General features: G+C 42.2%; 1 non-coding gene across 1 annotated transcript; it reads left to right on the top strand.

Annotated features, from left to right (window-relative positions):
- Positions 1-216: 216 nt before the first annotated feature.
- On the top strand, positions 217-320 carry LOC148545763 (small nucleolar RNA R71). Its single transcript, XR_015900798.1, has one exon. It is a non-coding gene; the product is annotated as a small nucleolar RNA R71 (small nucleolar RNA).
- Positions 321-19,055: the final 18,735 nt, after the last annotated feature.

Here is a 19,055-nt window from a genome sequence, read left to right on the forward strand (position 1 = left end):
ATTGTATCAACATGGTTCAGCTCCATGACTCCCTTAGTGTTGTGTCTCTCTGATGCATAGTAGTACTCATTCTCAGCCACTGTCTCAATCACTTCAATGGCTTCTTCCACAGTCTTTTTCCTGTTCAATGAACCTCCTGATGAATGGTCTACAGCCTTCCTTGATTCATAAGAAAGTCCATCATAGAAAATGTGCAATTGCACCCAGTCATGGAACATGTCTGGTGGGCATTTCCTTGTCAAATCCTTGAACCTCTCCCATGCTTCGTAGAGAGTTTCACCATCTTGTTGTCTAAAAGTCTGAACCTCAGATTGAAGCCTATTGACCTTTTGTGGGGGGTAGAAACGTGCCAGAAACTTGCTTTCCACCTCATCCCATGTTGTTAGGCTCCCCCTTGGGAATGATTCCAGCCACTTAGCTGCCTTGTCCCTAAGGGAAAATGGGAACAAAAGCAGTTTATAGGCATCTTCCTGGACTCCATTGGACTTCACAGTGTCGCAAATTCTCAGGAATTTTTTGAGATGTTGGTTTGGGTCTTCATTAGCACTCCCACCAAATGAACAATGATTCTCCACAAGTGATATTAGCTGTGGTTTGAGCTCAAAATTGTTGGCCTGAATGGGTGGTTTCTGAATGCTGCTACCACAATTCTCAGATGTTGGGTTTACGTATGAACCAAGAACCCTCCTCTCGGGAATGGCATTGTTTCCATCAGCTCTCCCATGGTTATGAACTTCTCTTTCCATGTTGAGATCTAGAGCTTCCTCAAAATTGTCCTCAGATTCTCCTTCAGATTCTTCTTCTCCCAGTACTCTCTTCCCTCTTGCTTCCCTTCTAAGTCTATGAAGGGTCCTCTCTGGTTCGGTATATGGAGGAGTTGATGTCTCTCCTCTCTTACCTGTCATACAAGAACACAGCACAGGCAACAAACAAGTAAAATACTCTTGGTTAATGGAAGAGTATGGTTAGAGCAGTTGAGGAATTAATTCAAATAGTTAGTGAGTCAGTGAGTTAGTTGCTTGAATTTAAAGGCATAAAGAAAGAAAGCATGTAACAGAGTGCAGAAATTAAAATTCAACAAGTAACTTGAACTGAATTAACAAAGCAAAAAAAAAAATGCTCAATCTAGTTAACTTCCAATTGGAGAATTGTCAATCGAAAACCAATCCCCGGCAACGGCGCCATAAACTTGATGCGCATAAACTAGTTATGCCACGATTTAGGAAATTGCACGATCGGCAAAATTCCTTCCGGCAAGTGCACCGGTTATCGTCAAGTAAAAACTCACAATAGAGTGAGGTCGAATCCCACAAGGATTGGTTGAATGAGCAATTCGGATTAGAAGTGTGTCTAGTTGAGCGGAATCAAGAATTAGATGAGAATTGCGGAATGTAAAATTGGCGGGAAACGTAAATGGCAAGAAATTGAAATGGCGGAATCTTAAATTGCATGAATTAAAGAGCAGAAGCTAAATTGCTGAAATTAAAAGGGAATGGGGGTGATTGCATGAATTGAGTTGCAGAATGTAAAGAGAAAGTGGAAATCGGAGATGGGGAATTCATTGGGTTATAGGAGATATTGAGATCTCCGAATCAAAACATGTTTATCTCTTCCTCAACCAATGCGTTCATTGAATTTTGCTTGGCAATCTTATATGATTGGATCCCAATCCCTTGGCTCACCAATTCTCTCTAAAAACAAACAAATTCCCAATCCCTTGGTTTAAATGTTCATAAGAAGAGATGATGCTTGATCACTGATTATACCACACAGTTTCATGAACCACAATTTGGTAGGATTACATGTCACAATATCCATCCAAACCCCAATCCAATTCACTGTGAGAAAGCTTCTCTAGCATGAATCCTCCATTCCTTTCCCAAGGTTCCGAAGGATTCCAATTATGGGTAGTTTCTTTCCCAAGACAACTACCCAATGGAATTAGATCGAGAAGCTTTCTAACAAAATTCAAGAGAAAAGATTGAAGAAGAAGATAAACTATTATTGATTCATTGAATTACAATAGAGCTCCCTAACCCAATGAAAGGGGGTTTAGTGAGTCATAGCTCTGAATTCAATTACAAAAGTATGAAAACTTCCCCAAAATGAAAAGTCCGTCCTAACTTAAATTCTATCCTATTTATACACTTTCTACATTGAGCTTCTGTTGTGTTTCTTGGGCTTTGAGGCCTCTCCCTGCTTTCCTTTTGCTTTGGGTTTATGATCCATAATCTTGATGAGGCTGCTGATCCAAATTCTGTAACATTCATTGAGCCAACTTAGTGATAATCAAGTAATGACACATGACTCAACAAATTGAAATTCCAGACTCATCAATCCTTCAGGCCCAATCCATAAACCATGATATTCAATTGGGTTTCATACCAGAGTAAGTTTAAGTTAATGTTTGTGCTCAAATGCTAACTTAAACTGCAATATTTTTGGCCCAGAAACCTTTTCTAATAGTGGCGTTTAAGTTGCAGTTTAAGCTTAAACTGCAGCTTAAACGCCAGAAACTTCCAGTGATGCCTTTTGTGGAAGCATGTTTAAGCTTCAGTTTAAGGCTAAACTGAAGCTTAAACGTGGAAATGGAAGAAGGCAGCCCTGGAGGGTCACTTAGTCGAACACGTTTAAGCTTCAGTTTAAGGTTAAACTGAAGCTTAAACGTGGAGATAGGAAAGGCAGCCCTGGAGGTCGAACACGTTTAAGCTCCAGTTTAAGGTTAAACTGGAGCTTAAACGTGGAAATAGAGAAAGCCATCCTGGAGGTCGAACACGTTTAAGCTCCAGTTTAAGGTTAAACTGGAGCTTAAACGTGGAAATAGAGAAAGCCATCCTGGAGGTCGAACACGTTTAAGCTCCAGTTTAAGGTTAAACTGGAGCTTAAACGTGGAAGCGGAGAAAGGTAGCCCTGGAGGTGTCGAACACGTTTAAGCTCCAGTTTAAGGTTAAACTGGAGCTTAAACGTGGAAATGGAGAAAGCAACCCTGGAGGAGAAAACTTGGTCGAACACGTTTAAGCTCCAGTTTAAGGTTAAACTGGAGCTTAAACGTGGAAATGGCTCCCTGGTGCATTTCCCATTTCTGGCGTTTAACTTCCAGTTTAAGGTTAAACTGGAGGTTAAACGCCACCTTCACCCTTTCCTCAGCTTTCATGATTTTGGCGTTTAAGTTCCAGTTTAAGCTTAAACTGGAACTTAAACTCCACATGTGATATTCAAGCTTCCTTTATTGATTTTTGTTGCTTCCTTGCCTAGCCTCTTCTTCCCTGAAATCATCCAAACAACTGCATCAAAGTCTTGCAAATTTTCATGAGAATCTTCCATTCATAGCATTCAAGTAATATAACTAAAAACTCATGAAATTTGCATAAAAATCATACTGTTTGGATGGTTCATTGCTTTGTTATTCATTTAACCATTCTTGGTTACTTTAAGCTCAAGAAAGTGCATAAAACAACTAAAACTAACAGAAAAATGCTAGTGAAACTCGCCTAAGATGCCTTGGCATCAGCATGTCCTCATGCTTAGCTCAAGGAGATAAAATAAATGAGTAGGGAACCGAAAGACACGACCTTAAAAAAGATCGAGCTCAAGCAAAGGCACTGTTCATACTCTGGGTCGAGCTATCCGACCTAGGGAGATCGAAGATAAAACAACCGACCTCTTCAGGTCAGGACCTCGGCCTCTTCTTTAAAAGAGTTCGGCCAAATCGACAGGAGAGGCCTGAACAGGCCCAAATAAAGGGACACAGCCCAATCTAAAGGCAGTCAAAGCCTAGAAGGATAAGGGCGGTTCCCCTGAAGATAAGATGACCTCACTTAAAGATAAAGATAAGATAACTAACTTATCTTATCTAGAAAGGTCAGCCCGCACTACTATAAATACACTGGAGCACCCAGGTATAACTCATACTCTGATTCTACTAAAAACCTGCTTAAAGCCTATGCTAACTTAAGCATCGGAGTCTCTTGCAGGTACCACCCCCCTCCGGTGATCCAGGATCATCAGGACCTCCAAGTACTACAAGTCAGACATGACAGCTCCGGCTACAACTGCAGATCTCGACCGAGATCGACCTATAGTTTCAGGTAACCCTCAGAACAGGCAGGTATGGAGATACTTCTTCTATAGAAGTTAGAAGTGGGTGCAGTGAAGTCACCAAGAACCTTCGTTGAATCTCCTTCATTATTCTGTTCGGTTGCCATGCTTGTACTTTTGGTTTCTTGTTCAAAAAGTTCTGTGAGGTCTCTTCCAGAGTGTTATGCTTTAACTTGTTGCAAACGCTTCCTCAGGGTCCTCTCAGGTTCAGAATTAGGATCAAAGAATAGTTCTTTATCTCTGTTCCTGCACATAAACAAGAAAAAGAAGAACAAGTGATGCCAGGGCATCTTGGCTAATTTTACTAGCCTTTTCTTTATGTGTTTTAGGTAGTTTCATGCATTTTCTTAGGCAATAAGCAAGCATTTGGGTGGATATGCACTTATATCTTGATTCAAGCAAACATTGTGAATTTTACATGATTTCATGGGAATAATGCATGAATTGAATGATAAACTAGATGATGCATAATCTCATGATATAAGGCAAAGTTTCGATGCACTTTGTTTGTTTGGTTTCAGGGAAAAAGAAGCAAAGAAGAGCCACGTTAGTGCCACTAACGTGGCCATTAACGTAGAAGAGAAGCAAGCTTGCAACGTTAGTGGTGAATTTAACACCACTAACGCCTTCGAAGGCCATTTAAGCCCATGTTAGTCACCACATTAGTGCCATTCACGTGGGCACTAACGTGGAAGAAAGGAGAAGCTCCAACGTTAGTGGTGAAGTTAGCACTACTAACGTTAGAATGGCCAATAGACACCCACGTTAATAGAACATTAACACCACTAACGTGGGCATTAACGTGGAGCAAAAAGGGAGCCAACGTTAGTGACACTAACTTTGTCACTAACGTTGGAAAAGGCTAAGATAACCCACGTTAGTGGTAACGTTAATGCCACTAACGTGGGTGTTAACGTGGAGCAAGGAGAGAAAAAGTATATATAGGGGTAGTTTTGAACTAGATTGGGACCAGGGGATCCAGGATTGTAAACACTCTATTTTACTTTCTCTGTAATTCAGTTTTATTTTCATTGCATTTTTCATTTCCCATTTCCATCTCCAGAGCTATGAACAGCTAAACCCTTCTTCATTGGGTTAGGGAGCTCTGTTGTAATTCAATGGATCAATAATAGTTTTCACTCTTCTTCCTCTTTCTCTTCTCTTGATTTTCTTGAAAGCTTTCGATCTTCATACTAGTGGATAATTGCCTTGGAGGAGAAATTATTCATACTTGGATTTCCTAGGATCCTTGGAAGAGGAATGAGGAAATCATGCTAGAAATACTTTTTCATGTTGGACTGGGTTGGGGTTTGGATAGATATAGTGACATATAATCTTACCGACACTTTGATCCAGGAAAACATGTAGTATAATCAGTGATCGTACGTCATCTCTTCCCATGAGCAATTAGATCAAGGAATTGGGCAATTGTTCAAGCTTAGAGAGATTGGATTACCAAGGAATTGAGATCCAATCACTTAATATTGCCAAGAGATCAATGAAAGCATTGATTGAGGAAGAGATGAGAATGAACTTGATCCGGAGAATTACAATATCTCCTAAGCCCAATGAGCTTCCCCACTTCTAATCTTACCCATTCTTTAATTTCTGCTGTTTACTTTCATATTCACCATCCCCACTCCCATTTAAGATTCTGCAATTTAAGTTCCTGCACTTTACATTCCGCCATTTACTTTCAGCTATTTCTATTTCTTGTTATTTACTTTTCCCACTATTTAATTTTCTGCACTTCCCAATCCTATTTCGATTCAGCTCAACTTGAACAATCCTCTAATTAAAGTTGCTTAACCAATCAATCCCTATGGGATTCGACCTCACTCTTCTGTGAGTTTTTACTTGACGACATTCGGTATATTTGCAGAGGAAAATTTGTAGTGATACAAGATTCCGTGCATCAAGTTTATGGCGCCGTTGCCAGGGATTGATTTTGTATTGACAATGATTAAATTAGAGGATAACTATATTGGGCAATTTTCTTTTCCTTTGTTGAATTGTGTCGTTTCTGTTATTTTAATTTCAGTCTCAGCACTTTTACTTTTATTTTATTGCTTATTTACATTTCTACATAACTAATCCACTAACTGTTTGATAAATTGCACCATTCACACTAACCATAATCTTAACAAGAGTGATTCCTTCACTTTTCTCTTGTTTGTGTGATTTGCTAATTGTATGACAAGTAGAAGAAGAGGAGCTTCAACCTCTTTTGAATCTGAACCTGAGAGGACATTCCTTAGATTAAGGAGGGAAGCAAGAGGAAAGAGGGTTATTGGTGTAGAGGAAGAAGAAGAGGACTTGGATATGAATATGGAGGATGATGTGGAGAACCATCATGAGGAAGAGGCACATAATCATGTTAGAGAGCGTGTAGCTAATCATGCTGGGCATGAGAGAAGAGTTCTAGGCTCTTATATCAACCCAAACTCAGGAAACTATGGAAGTAGCATACTAAAACTAACCATTCATGCCAACAACTTTGAGTTAAAGCCTCAACTCATCACCCTTGTTCAAAACAATTGTACATTTGGAGGTAGTGCCCAGGAAGACCCCAACCAACATCTAACCACATATGTGAGAATTTGTGACACAGTGAAGACCAATGGGGTCCATCCTGACACCTACAAACTGCTTTTGTTCCCCTTTTCTCTCAGGGACAAGGCAGCAAAGGGGCTAGAATCCTTTCCTAAGAAAAGCTTGACAACTTGGGAGGAGGTGGTGAACAAGTTCTTGGGAAGATTCTACCCTCCCCAAAGAGTTAACAGGTTAAGGGCAGAGGTACAAACATTCAGGCAACAAGATGGTGAAACTCTCTATGAAGCATGGGAGAGATACAAGGAGTTGACAAGAAAATGCCCCCCAGACATGTTTAATGAATGGGTGCAGTTGCACATTTTCTATGAAGGTTTGTTACAAGAGTCAAAGAAGGCCTTAGATCACTCTTTAGGAGGCTCCCTCAATAATAAGAAGACAATTGATGAGGCCATAGACATCATAGAAACTGTGGCCAATAATGAATACTTCTATGCCTCTGATAGAAACTCAAACAGAGGGGTGATGGAATTGAATCACATGGATGCATTGCTAGTTCAAAACAAGTTGATCACCAAGCAATTGGCTGACCTCACCAAGCAAATAGAGAGGAACCAAGTTACAGCAGTCAATGTCCAACCACCACCTTAAGAAAGGGTGAATGCAGAGGAAGAAGGTGATTGGGAGCAAGCCAATTATGTTGGAAACTCATTAAGACAATCCTATGATCCACACTCCAAAACCTACAACCCTGGTTGGAAGAACCACCCAAACTTTGGGTAGGGAAACCAACAAAACCAGAACCAAGATCATAGACCTCACAACTCAAACCATTACAATAACTCCACCTACCAACAACCCAACTGTTCATACCATGGGTCGAGCTATGTGAGCCAGGCCAATAAAGATAAAAACGACCGACCTCTTAAAGGTCGGTCGACACCATCCTCTCCCTAAAGAGATCGGCCAAGTTGCCATGAGGGCCCAAGTAGGCCCAAAGCAGAAGATCACAACCCACATAAAGGTGGCTGGCTTAAGATAAGGGGACTCACCCACAAAAGATAAGATAAGATAACAAACTTATCTCAAAGGAGGTCATCCCAGACTACTATAAATACACTGGAGCACCTAGGTATAACTCATACTCTGATTCTACACAAAAAACCTGCTCAAAGCCCATGCTAACTTAAGCATCGAAGTCTCTTGCAGGTGCCACCCCCTCTGGTGATCAAGGATCAGCAGCACAACCAGATCCAACAAGTCGGACACAACAGCTCCGGTCACAATAGCAGATCTCATCCGAGATCAACCTTCAGTTTCAGGTAAATCTCGGAACATTGGCGCCATTGCCGGGGAACCTGGAAGTCATCCCATCGTCATGGAGGACAACCTTGACAACGATCATAATTCTGGCTTGGACGACAGGACACCGCACAAGAACACGGATACCATACCAAAGGATATACCTCAAAATAAGGGAGACAAACAACCCCCAAATATTGAAATCTTGGAAGCTATCCGCGAGCAACAACATCGACTAAAACAACTTGAACAAGAAGCCGACCGACAGCGGGATGCTGAACAAGACCTTTGGAGAGAAACCAGACGGCATCGAGAACTGGAGGACAAGCTCCTAAAGCTCGAAGCCGATCTCAAAACCAAGATCACTTGAACCGGCCACGAAGATAGCCCCCACAAGGACCAAGATCCGTTCACAAAAGAGATCATGAAAGGTAAAGTTCCAAAGGACTTCAAATCCCTTGACATGACCCTGTACGACGGTACGTCTGATCTGAGCCATCATCTCAGCAATTTCAAAAGTCGAATATATCTTACGGATGCCTCAGATGCAATCCGTTATAAAGCCTTCCCGACTACTTTGACCAAGAAGGCAATCAAGTTGTTCGACAGCTTGCCGCCAAGATCAATAGCAAGATTCGATGACCTCACCAAGAAATTCTTAGCTAGATTCTCCATCCAGAGAGACAAAGCCAAGCATGCGCCAAGCTTGCTAGGGATTAAGCAAGGAGATCGGGAAAGCCTCTGCAACTATATGGAAAGATTCAATAAAGCATGTCTGGACATACAAAGTCTGCCGATAGAAGCAGCCATCATGGGTCTCATCAATTGCCTACAAGAAGGATCCTTTAGTCACTCCATATCCAAAAAGTACCTTACATCTCTGAACGAAGTACAAGAGTGGGCAAAAAAATACATTAATATGGAGGAAATCTCTCGATTAGGAGAAACCTCAAAATCCAGATTCTCCTACCCATCTCGGGACAAGGATAAAGAGTCTAGAAAAAAAGAAGACCAGCCTACTGAAAAACCTAGAAAATACCTTAAATACACTCTCCTCAGGGTGTCACTTGTGGATGTCTATAGAGAAATATGTAATATTGAGAAGATCCCGCCACCTCGTCCGATTAAGCATAAAAGAGGAGGAAGTCGGATAGAGTATTGCGAATACCACCAAGTCTACGGGCACCATACCAATGAGTGCTACGACCTAAAGAATGCTATAGAGAAGCTAGCCCGAGAAGGAAGACTAGATAGGTTCCTAGCCAACAAAACAGACGAACGAAAGCAGCGAAGAAGGGACGAAGAAGTCGGACGAGCTGAACGTCCCCCTCACGTCCCTGAGAGGCATGTTTACATGATAAATGGAGGATTCGCAGGAGGAGGGATCTCTAAGTCATCCCGCAAAAGATACCTCAAAGAGGTGTACCATGTCGGAGGAGGGGACAGTCACCCGACCTCCCCACTATTATCTTCACTCAAGAAGACACTGCAGGCATCATCCCAGGGCATGATGACCCCATAGTCATTACAATCATACTAGCTAATGCCAATCTCCACCGAACACTGGTAGACCAAGGAAGCTTCGCAGATATCCTGTTCAAATCCGCCTTCGACAAGCTCGGCTTACATGAAAAAGAGCTCAGAGCGTATCCGAATAGTTTATTCGGGCTCGGAGATTCTCCAATTCAACTGCTAGGGTACATTCCACTTCACACAACCTTTGGAAAAGGAGCTCGGTCTAAGACATTAAGCATAGACTACATAGTAGTCGACATAAGCTCAGCCTACAATACTCTGATAGGTCGGACAACTCTGAACCAGCTCGCTACGGTGGTCTCCACTCCCAACCTATGCATGAAGTTCCCAACCACAGAAGGGATAGCTACCATAAAAGGAGACCAAAAACTCGCGCGATGCTGTTATAACAAGAGTCTGAACCTTAATGGCGACCCTAGAGGAAAGGAAACTAATACTATAGAACTCGGGGGAATTCGAGCTCGTGAAGAACTTCGCCCGCAACCAAAAGGTGAAACCAAAGAAGTTCAAATTGGAGACACTCAAGACAAAACAACAAATATAGGGGCAAATCTAAAAGAGGACCTAAAGGAACTACTAATAAAGCTCCTAAAGGATAACTCTGACCTCTTTGCATGGAAGGCCGCGGACATGCCAGGTATAGATCCTGGACTAATGAGCCATAAATTGGTAGTATATCCTGGATCCCGACCAGTACAACAGAAGCGTAGGAAGCTCGGTCCAGAAAGGTCCCAAGCTGTGGAAGAACAAGTACAAGCCTTGCTCGAGGCGGGGTTCATAAGGGAGGTTAAGTACCCATTATGGCTAGCAAACGTTGTCTTGGTAACAAAGTCAAATAGAAAGTGGCGGATGTGTACCGACTACACGGACCTTAATAAGGCCTGCCCAAAGGACCCCTACCCGCTCCTAAATATAGACACTCTAGTGGATGCCTCTTCCGGATACAAGTACCTCTCCTTCATGGATACCTATTTGGGATACAACCAAATTCCAATGTATCCACCCGACCAAGAAAAGACCTCGTTCCTAACTCCAAAGGCAAACTACTGCTATATAGTCATGCCCTTCGGACTCAAAAACGAAGGGGCTACCTACCAAAGACTAATGAACAAAGTCTTCGCCAATCATATCGGAAAGCTAATGGACGTATATGTCGATGACATGTTGGTAAAAACACAAAGCGAGGAAACGTTGCTATCCGACCTCACTAAAGTGTTCGATACCATAAGAAAGTATGTGATGAGACTTAATCCCGTAAAATGCACTTTTGCAGTAGAAGCTGGAAAATTCTTGGGCTTCATACTCACCCAAAGAGGGATCGAAGCAAACCCAGATAAGTGCCAGGCCATACTTCGCTTGAAAAGTCCGACCTATGTCAAAGAGGTACAGCAGCTCAATGGAAGACTAGCGGCTCTGTCTAGGTTCCTAGCTGGATCAGCCTTAAGATCTCTCCCCTTCTATGCAACATTAAAGAAGGGAAAGAGATTCGAGTGGACTCCAGAATGCGAACAAGCCTTTCAAGACTTCAAAAATTTTTGGGGCAACCACCCGTCCTTACTCGACCCCGAGAAGGCGAAGAACTTATACTATACCTCACTATAGGAAGTCAGGCAATAGCATCAGCATTAGTCAGAGAAGACGAAAGTGGGCAACAACCCATCTACTTCATCAGTAAGGCTTTACAAGGGGCAGAACTAAACTATCAAAAGATAGAAAAGTTTGTCTATGCCCTTATACTCACTTCTCGACGACTCCGCCTATACTTCCAAGCCCACACTATCAGGGTACGGACTAACCAGCCCATAAAAGGTATTTTACAGAAAACAGACTTAGCTGGAAGAATCCTACAATGGGCAGTTGAGTTATCAGAATTCGACCTCAAATATGATGTTCGGACAGCTATTAAGTCACAGTACCAGGCCGACTTCATCGCAGAGTACACTGACACCCCGGGCACACCCACAGAGTGGAGCCTTTATGTAGATGGCTCCTCGAATAAAATCGGGAATGGTGCGGGCGTCATCTTGGAAAATGATCAGGGAACCCAAATTGAGCTCTCATTAAAGTTTGAGTTTCCCGCTTCAAATAATCAAGCTGAATACGAAGCCTTACTGGCTGGTTTGAAGCTGGCTAGGGAGGTAGGAGCTCAAAAGCTTACCATTTTTAGTGATTCACAGGTAGTCATCTCACAAATAGAAGGAAGATACCAGGCCAAGGATCCCACTATGAAGAAGTACTTAGACAAGACCAAAGAACAACTCGGACAATTCATGGGATTTGAGATCCGACACACAACCAGAGAACAAAATGCCCGAGCTGATGCACTTTCAAAACTAGCCAGTACCAAACCAGGGGGTAACAATAGAAGCCTCATCCAAGAAACACTCCGAAGCCCATCGACCTGGGAGGAAGAAAAGACCCTAGCCATATCAGAATAGGATCAAGGATGGATGACGCCCATAATCAACTACCTCAAATCAAAAGCGCTTCCCACAGACAAAAAGGAGGCAAAAAGGTTAGTACGAGAAGCACAGTACTACACCATAGTGCACGACGTCCTATATAGGAGAGGAATCTCTACACCCCTCCTAAAATGCGTCCCGACCTCCGCTACAAGGGAATTCCTAGAAGAGGTTCACAATGGCATGTGTAGCAACCACCTCGGGGCGCGAGCTCTTTCCAGAAAGGTACTCTGAGCTGGGTTCTATTGGCCGGCCTTGGAAAAGAAAGCAACAGAATTTGTCAAAACATTTCCCACATGCCAGAAGCACGCGAATTTTCACATCGCCCCACCCGAAGAACTCATTAGTGTCACTTCACCCTGGTCATTCGCAAAATGGGGGCTCGACCTCCTCGGACCCTTCTCCCTGGGATCAGGGCAAGTTAAGTTACTCATTGTTGGAATAGACTATTTCACAAAATGGATTGAGGCAGAACCTTTGGCCACTGCCATAGCCCAAAGATGTCGGAAGTTCTTATACAGAAACATTGTCACAATGTTTGGGGAGCCACATTCCACCACCACAGACAATGGCACTCAATTTACCGACACGGGCTTCAGAAATCAGGTAGCTGATTTGAAAATCAAGCACCAGTTCACCTCTGTAGAGTGCCCACAAGCCAATAGATAGGCGGAAGCTGCCAACAAAGTTATTTTGGCCAGGTTAAAACGGAGGTTACAGGACGCCAATGGGGCTTGGGCTGAAGAGCTCCCGCAAGTCCTATAGGCATACCGGACAACACCACATTCAACCACTGGAGAATCACCATTCTGGCTTGCTTACGGAATAGAGGCAATGATTCCCGTGGAGGTAGAAGAAAGATCTCCTAGAATGATCCTCTACAGTGAAGAAACCAACTCCCAAGCTCAATGAGAAGAGATTGACTTACTTCCAGAAGTCCGAGAAAGAGTCCAGATTAGAGAGGAAGCTCTAAAACGTCGAATGGCGCTGAGATATAATCAGAGAGTAATCCAACGAAGCTTCACCACCAATGATCTCATATTAATCCAAAATGATATCGGAGCAGGTCGGTCAGGAGAAGGGAAGCTAGCAGCTAACTGGAAAGGACCATACCGAGTAGCAGAAGTACTGGGGAAAGGTTACTACAAGGTGTCCAACCTCGAAGGGAGAGAGCCACCAAGGTCATGACATGCCTGTAACCTAAGAAGGTACTATAGATAGAAAAAGGGGTCTTAGGTCAAGGCACGCTCTTTTTCCTGAAAAGATTTTTTAATGAGGCGCCAGGCCAAGATCAAATAAACTGCCCGACCTATAAGGGTAAGCACTCACATGTACATACTTATATTTATGTTTTATCTTATTATTATTTGAATAAAAGTCACCAATTTCCTAAAACGTTTCCCACCAAGATGCATTAATATGAGCTCATAAAACGCAAAAATTCGTCACCCGATTACTAAAAGGTCGGCAAGGTGAAAACCAAATTCATCGCCCGATTACAAAGAAGTCGGTAATGTGAAGCGGTAAAGGCAAGTTAATGCAAGAAGTTATAAAAAGTAACCCATAAAAAGTGACCTGACGAGGTCTGACTAAAAATGGATTACTAAAAATAACTTAAGAAGGTCCGACAAAGAAGTCAGACCAATGAAAGGATCACTAAAAAGGGATAAAGACACCTTGCAAAGGTAAAAAATGCTTTGCTGAAAGGTACAAGTCTGGCAAAAAAGACAGTTACTTAAAAAGCAAAGGCACAAGTCGAAACAATGCTAAAAAGTCATCCAAACAAACTATAAAGAAAAGGTTCCCCAGCAGGAACACTACCTAAAAAGTTGTTGGAACATGACTAAAAAGCCCGCCCAAAGAAGTCATACAGGTCGGCACCCAAAAGGACATAACCTAAAGGGAAAAATACGACCTTAACAAGAACAAGTGAAAAGCCAAAAAGGTTGAAAAACAACTTAAGGCTCAAAGGTACTTAGCTAAAAAGGATACAACTCTGCTTAAAGAGAGCACGATCTCAAATTGAGGCTAAAAAGTCGTCCAAAGCAAACTAGAAAGGAACTATACCTAAAAAGTTATAATGACTTGACTAAAAAGCCCGAACGGCAACCTAAAAGGCAAATTCAACCAAAGAGCCCGAACGGTTAGGAGTAAGGTAGCCGACCAAAAGGATCAGACAAGGCAAACTCCCTCCAAGCAAAGGTTGCAAAACAACCTCCAAATATATACATCTTGAAACTGATAAAAATCATCAATTAAAAACATTAAAAGACTCAAAGGCTGCCTAAAAGGCAGCCCAAGAGTTTATATGTTTGTTTTTCAAAATAAAAGTTGCACAAAAACAACCAAATGTCAACTCAAATATAAATAGGACTGGCAAAAACATAAGCAAGTTCAAAAGGTCCACAAGTCAGACTATAATATAAAAGTTTATAGAAGATCCAAATTCTCCCCAGTAGTAGCATCCTTGGATGGAGGAGGAGGAATGGTCGAGATCGGGACAGCATCAACAGTTCCATCCGGCCGGTTCAGAATCTGCACATCAGGCTCGGGCTCTGGATGGTCGACCTCTGAAGGGATGGAAGAAGCTGAGGCTGATGAGGCTTTACCTGGTGGAACAATAGGAGGACCCTCATCCTATCATTAGGGGCAGGAACGATCTTGCCATCCACCACCACATTATCCATACTGAACAAGGTGAGGTCGGCCTCAGGAGGAATAACTCAGACTTGAGCTTTGAGGATCTCAAACATATCAGTCATACTGTTTACCATGTGTCCCTGAAGCTCAGCATAATCATCTTGGGCCGATTGAAGTCTCTCTTTTGTATTTAGCAGCTCGCCATAAGTCCAGGTATAGCTCTGCTTATACTTTTTTGCAGCTTCATCAGCCAAGTTAGCAGCTGCCTCTGCCGTAATAGCACGATCCTTTTCCTTCTCCACATCAATTTCCAACTTTGCAATCTTGGCATCAAGCTCATCCTTCAGATCCTTCACCCTATCAAATTCAGTCCAGGCATCCTCCAGAAAGGCCTTCGTAGCATGGACGGGGGACTCCCTAACAACTCGAGACAAGGCCGCACCCACATTGGCCATCCGAATGCTATTACTTGTTATGAAGTCGAGGTGATGAAGGATTGAGACGTCGTCCATAGGGACTTTACCATATGGAGCAATCAATTCTGTGGCAAAAGCTATGCCATCAAACTCTTTATCACTCAAATTATAAGTCCCAACAGTTTTTTGCCTTTTGGGAGGGGGACTGATGATTGGACTTTTGTGTGGTTTAGAATTCACAAATGAATTCTCATTGCAAGTATAGTTTCTAAACCGAACAATAATCCTTTCATACAAAAATTTGTTTGTCACAAGTACAAACCCCTAAAATCTATAAACTGAAGTATTCAAACCTCGGGTCGTTCTTCCTAGGAATTGCAGTAAAGTGCCTTGTTATTGGTTATGGAGCTATGTCTGGGGTTTTTGAGATATTAGACATGAAAGGTAAATGGCAATGAAAATAAACTAACAACTAGAAAGCTCTTGGCAAGGTTGTGAGAATTAGAAGTCCTATCCTAGTTATCCTCCTCAATTGTGACCACAATTATCCGTTGCTACCACTTAGTTAACCTCTAACTATGGAGGAAAGTCAAGTGGATGAATCAACTTGATTCCACAAGTCCTAGCCAACTTCCAAGGGAAAGACTAGCTTTAGTGGTATCCAAATCAATTAGCAACTTCTAATTATCAATCAACAAAGGAATTAGATAATTCAAGCGTCACTAATTACTCCACCTAGGCCAAGAGAAACAAAATCTACACTAAAATCCAACCAAGCATTTCATCAAACACTTGGGAGGCATTGATAAACCATTATTTTATGGTTTATATTGTGGTTAATTGAGTGGTTTTATCATATCCTTATCCCCTTATTCATTAAATTAGCACGTATTTACAATTCCTTCCCAAAAATACTTCATGGTTGAAAACTTGCTTCTTAGAGACTTTTAAATATGTATTTTAATTCTCCTTCATTCCATTCGATGCCGTGATATGTGTGTTAAGTGTTTCAGGCTTTATAGGGCATGAATGACTTGGAGATTAGAAAGGAAGCTTGCAAAAATGGAAGGAACACAAGAAATTGAGGAGATGACCAGCGAGAAGTGACGCGAACACATGGCTCACGCGACCGCGCGACATAGAGGAAATTGCAGTGACGTGGACGCATGGCTCACGCGACCGCGTGAACTGAAAACAGCACAAGTGACGCGAATGCATGGACAACGTGCACGCGTGGCAAGGCAAGACGCTGGATGACGCGAACGCCTGGATGACGCGATTTGCAGAATCTGCAGAATTCGCTAGGGGCGATTTTGGGCCCTGTTTTGACCCAGTTTTCGGTCCAGAAAAGCAGATTAGAGCCGGAGAACATGCAGAGACCAAAAACAACATTCATTCCGCATAATTTTAGTTTTAGATAAAAAATTACTCCTCCTCTAGGTTTTCTCTCTACACATTGATAGTTCTTAGGATTTCGTTTTTATTGCTTTTTGGATTGGGATATTGAGAAGAGTTATTACCTCCGCCAAGACTTCATTATTCTAGTTTGTTTTCCTTACTTGTCTCTTACTCTTCCATGTCCTTAATCTATTCAGAGTTACTATTAGATTATTTTTAGAATTTATTAATACAAGAACTATTTTTATTTTTAATTGGTTTCCTTGATTATTATTATTTATCATGTTTCTCCTTATTTCTTTCCCTTATTTTGTGAAATTTACATTCATAATGAGCGAGTAGTTCCATAACTTGATTGGGAGATGATTGAAAGGAGAACCTTGAGTTGGAATATTCAAGAGAAAAATTGTAATTGGGTTTATTGTTGGATCGCCCTCTAGTCACTGACACTAGTCCTTCCCAAGGGAGAGGATTAGGACTTGTGAATAGAAATTTCCTTCCAACTTGCTTGACTTTCCTTTACCTAGTGAAGGATAACTAAACAGAACAACCTTCAATTATCATTTTAATCTTGAGAGAACTCCATCAAGGATAGGGCTTCCAACTAATCTACTCCCAGTCAAGGTTTTTATTTAAATTACATAATTTCTCTGATTTAATTTCCTGTTTATCAACTCAACCACTTTAGAAAATATCTGATTAATACAATAGCACACCTTTCTGCAACTCGTTGGGAGACGACCTGGGATTCATACTCCCAGTATTTTAATTTTAATTTTGTGACAACCCCTTCTAAATTGATAAGTGGATTTTCGGCTGGTTAAGAAATGTACTTGCAACGTATCTCTTATAATAAATTCTTAACTCGCCAATTTCTGCCATGTCAATTTTTGGCGCCGTTGCCGGGGAGTTGCAATAGAGTGCTAAGTTATTGATTGGAATTTATTTATTTGCATTTTATTTTATTTTGCTACTATGAGCTGCATGTTTCTTTCGTTAAATGACGCGTTCACTTCCTGATCCAAGCTTGTCAGTATTTGATCCTGAGATTGAAAGAACTATCTCACGAATAAGGCAAGCTCGACGTCAGTTAGTCCTCTCCGAGGGTGAATCTGAAACGTCACTTGAGGAAGAAACAAGCTCCCTTTCTACTGATTCGGTTCATTTACGTGCAGGTGACATGGCAAAACCTAGGAGAGTTACTATCCAGGAAGCTGGAGCCCCTGATTTCACAATGCAACCGTTTCAAGCGCATCACCCAGCAGTGGCTACAGACTTTGAAATAAAGACTGCACTGCTCAACTTGATGCCTAAGTTTCATGGCTTACCTGCTCAAGAGCCTATCAAGCACCTTAGGGATTTCCAGGCAGCCTATTCTACTATCAGGCGAGATGGTGCAGATGAAACTTCTATTCTATTGAAAGCCTTCCCATTCTCTCTTGAGGGGAAAGTGAGAGAGTGGTACTACACTCAACCCGCAGCAACTGTTTCTAACTGGGATACGCTTAGAAGAGAATTTTTGGAAAAATTCTTCCTAGCTGAAGTTACTGACAAACTGAGGAAAGACATTTCCATGATTGTTCAGGACAAATCCGAAACTCTCTAGGAATATTGGGAGCGCTTCAACAACCTTTTTGAAGCATGTCCCCACCATATGATTGACAAGATAGTGTTGCTCGGCTACGTCACACAGGGCATAAGGCCCCAAGATAAGACCACATTGGAAAGTGCTAGCAATGGGTCTATGAAAAAGTACAAGACCACTGATGAGGCATGGCAATTGATCAGCGACTTAGCTGAATCTACAAGGAATCACAAGCAGAAACAAGGCCGGTCAAGGGCTGTTGTAGAGGTATCTCCTAGCAAAGAAACTACTGCTTTGACTCAGAGTATATATGAAATGACCAACTTACTAAAGCAGATGCAGTTGAGTCAACAACAAGCACAGCAAAGCCAACAGTTAGTCCCACAGAGAGTGTGTGGGATCTGTGCTGATTACAGCCATTACACTGATGAATGTTCGCAGCTCCAGCAGGAAGACAACACTGTGGCAGTCACTCATAACTTCTATGACTGCCCCAACCAAGGGTACAATCAAGGTGGTAGCAACAACCATGGATGGAAGGACAGTTCTAACCAAGGTTAAAGAGATAATTCTAACTAGAATTGGAGGGACAACAATAACAGAGGAGACAGAGACAATCAAGGATATCAGAGGTTGAATAATAACAACAACAGGCAGCAGAACCAGAACCAGCCTTACAGAGCACCTCACCTGAGGCAATTCCAAGGACCATAGCACAACCAACAACAAGTTCCGCAGATCACTCAATCTAGTTCCTCTCCGAGTGACGATGCTCTTCAATCCATTGCACAAGGACAAAGGAACATGGAAAGTTCACTTAATGGCCTAGCATCCGCTATACAAGCTCTCATCTCTCAGCTGGCACCACCCAATACTTCAAACACTCAACAGGCAAGCTCTAGTGGAATTCCTTCTCAAACCTTACCCAATCCAAAGGGTGGCATCAATGCCATCACCCTAAGGTCTGGAACCACACTGCAAGAGAGGAATCAGGAGGAGCCAATCCCATCAGAACACGCCTCAGCTGAAGAGGTGGTAGAAGTAGAGGATGCTGAAGAGGAAGAGGAA

Source organism: Arachis ipaensis, chromosome B9, assembly GCF_059453495.1.
Source record: "Arachis ipaensis isolate K30076 ecotype BB chromosome B9, ASM5945349v1, whole genome shotgun sequence".
Classification (NCBI taxonomy): domain Eukaryota; kingdom Viridiplantae; phylum Streptophyta; class Magnoliopsida; order Fabales; family Fabaceae; genus Arachis; species Arachis ipaensis.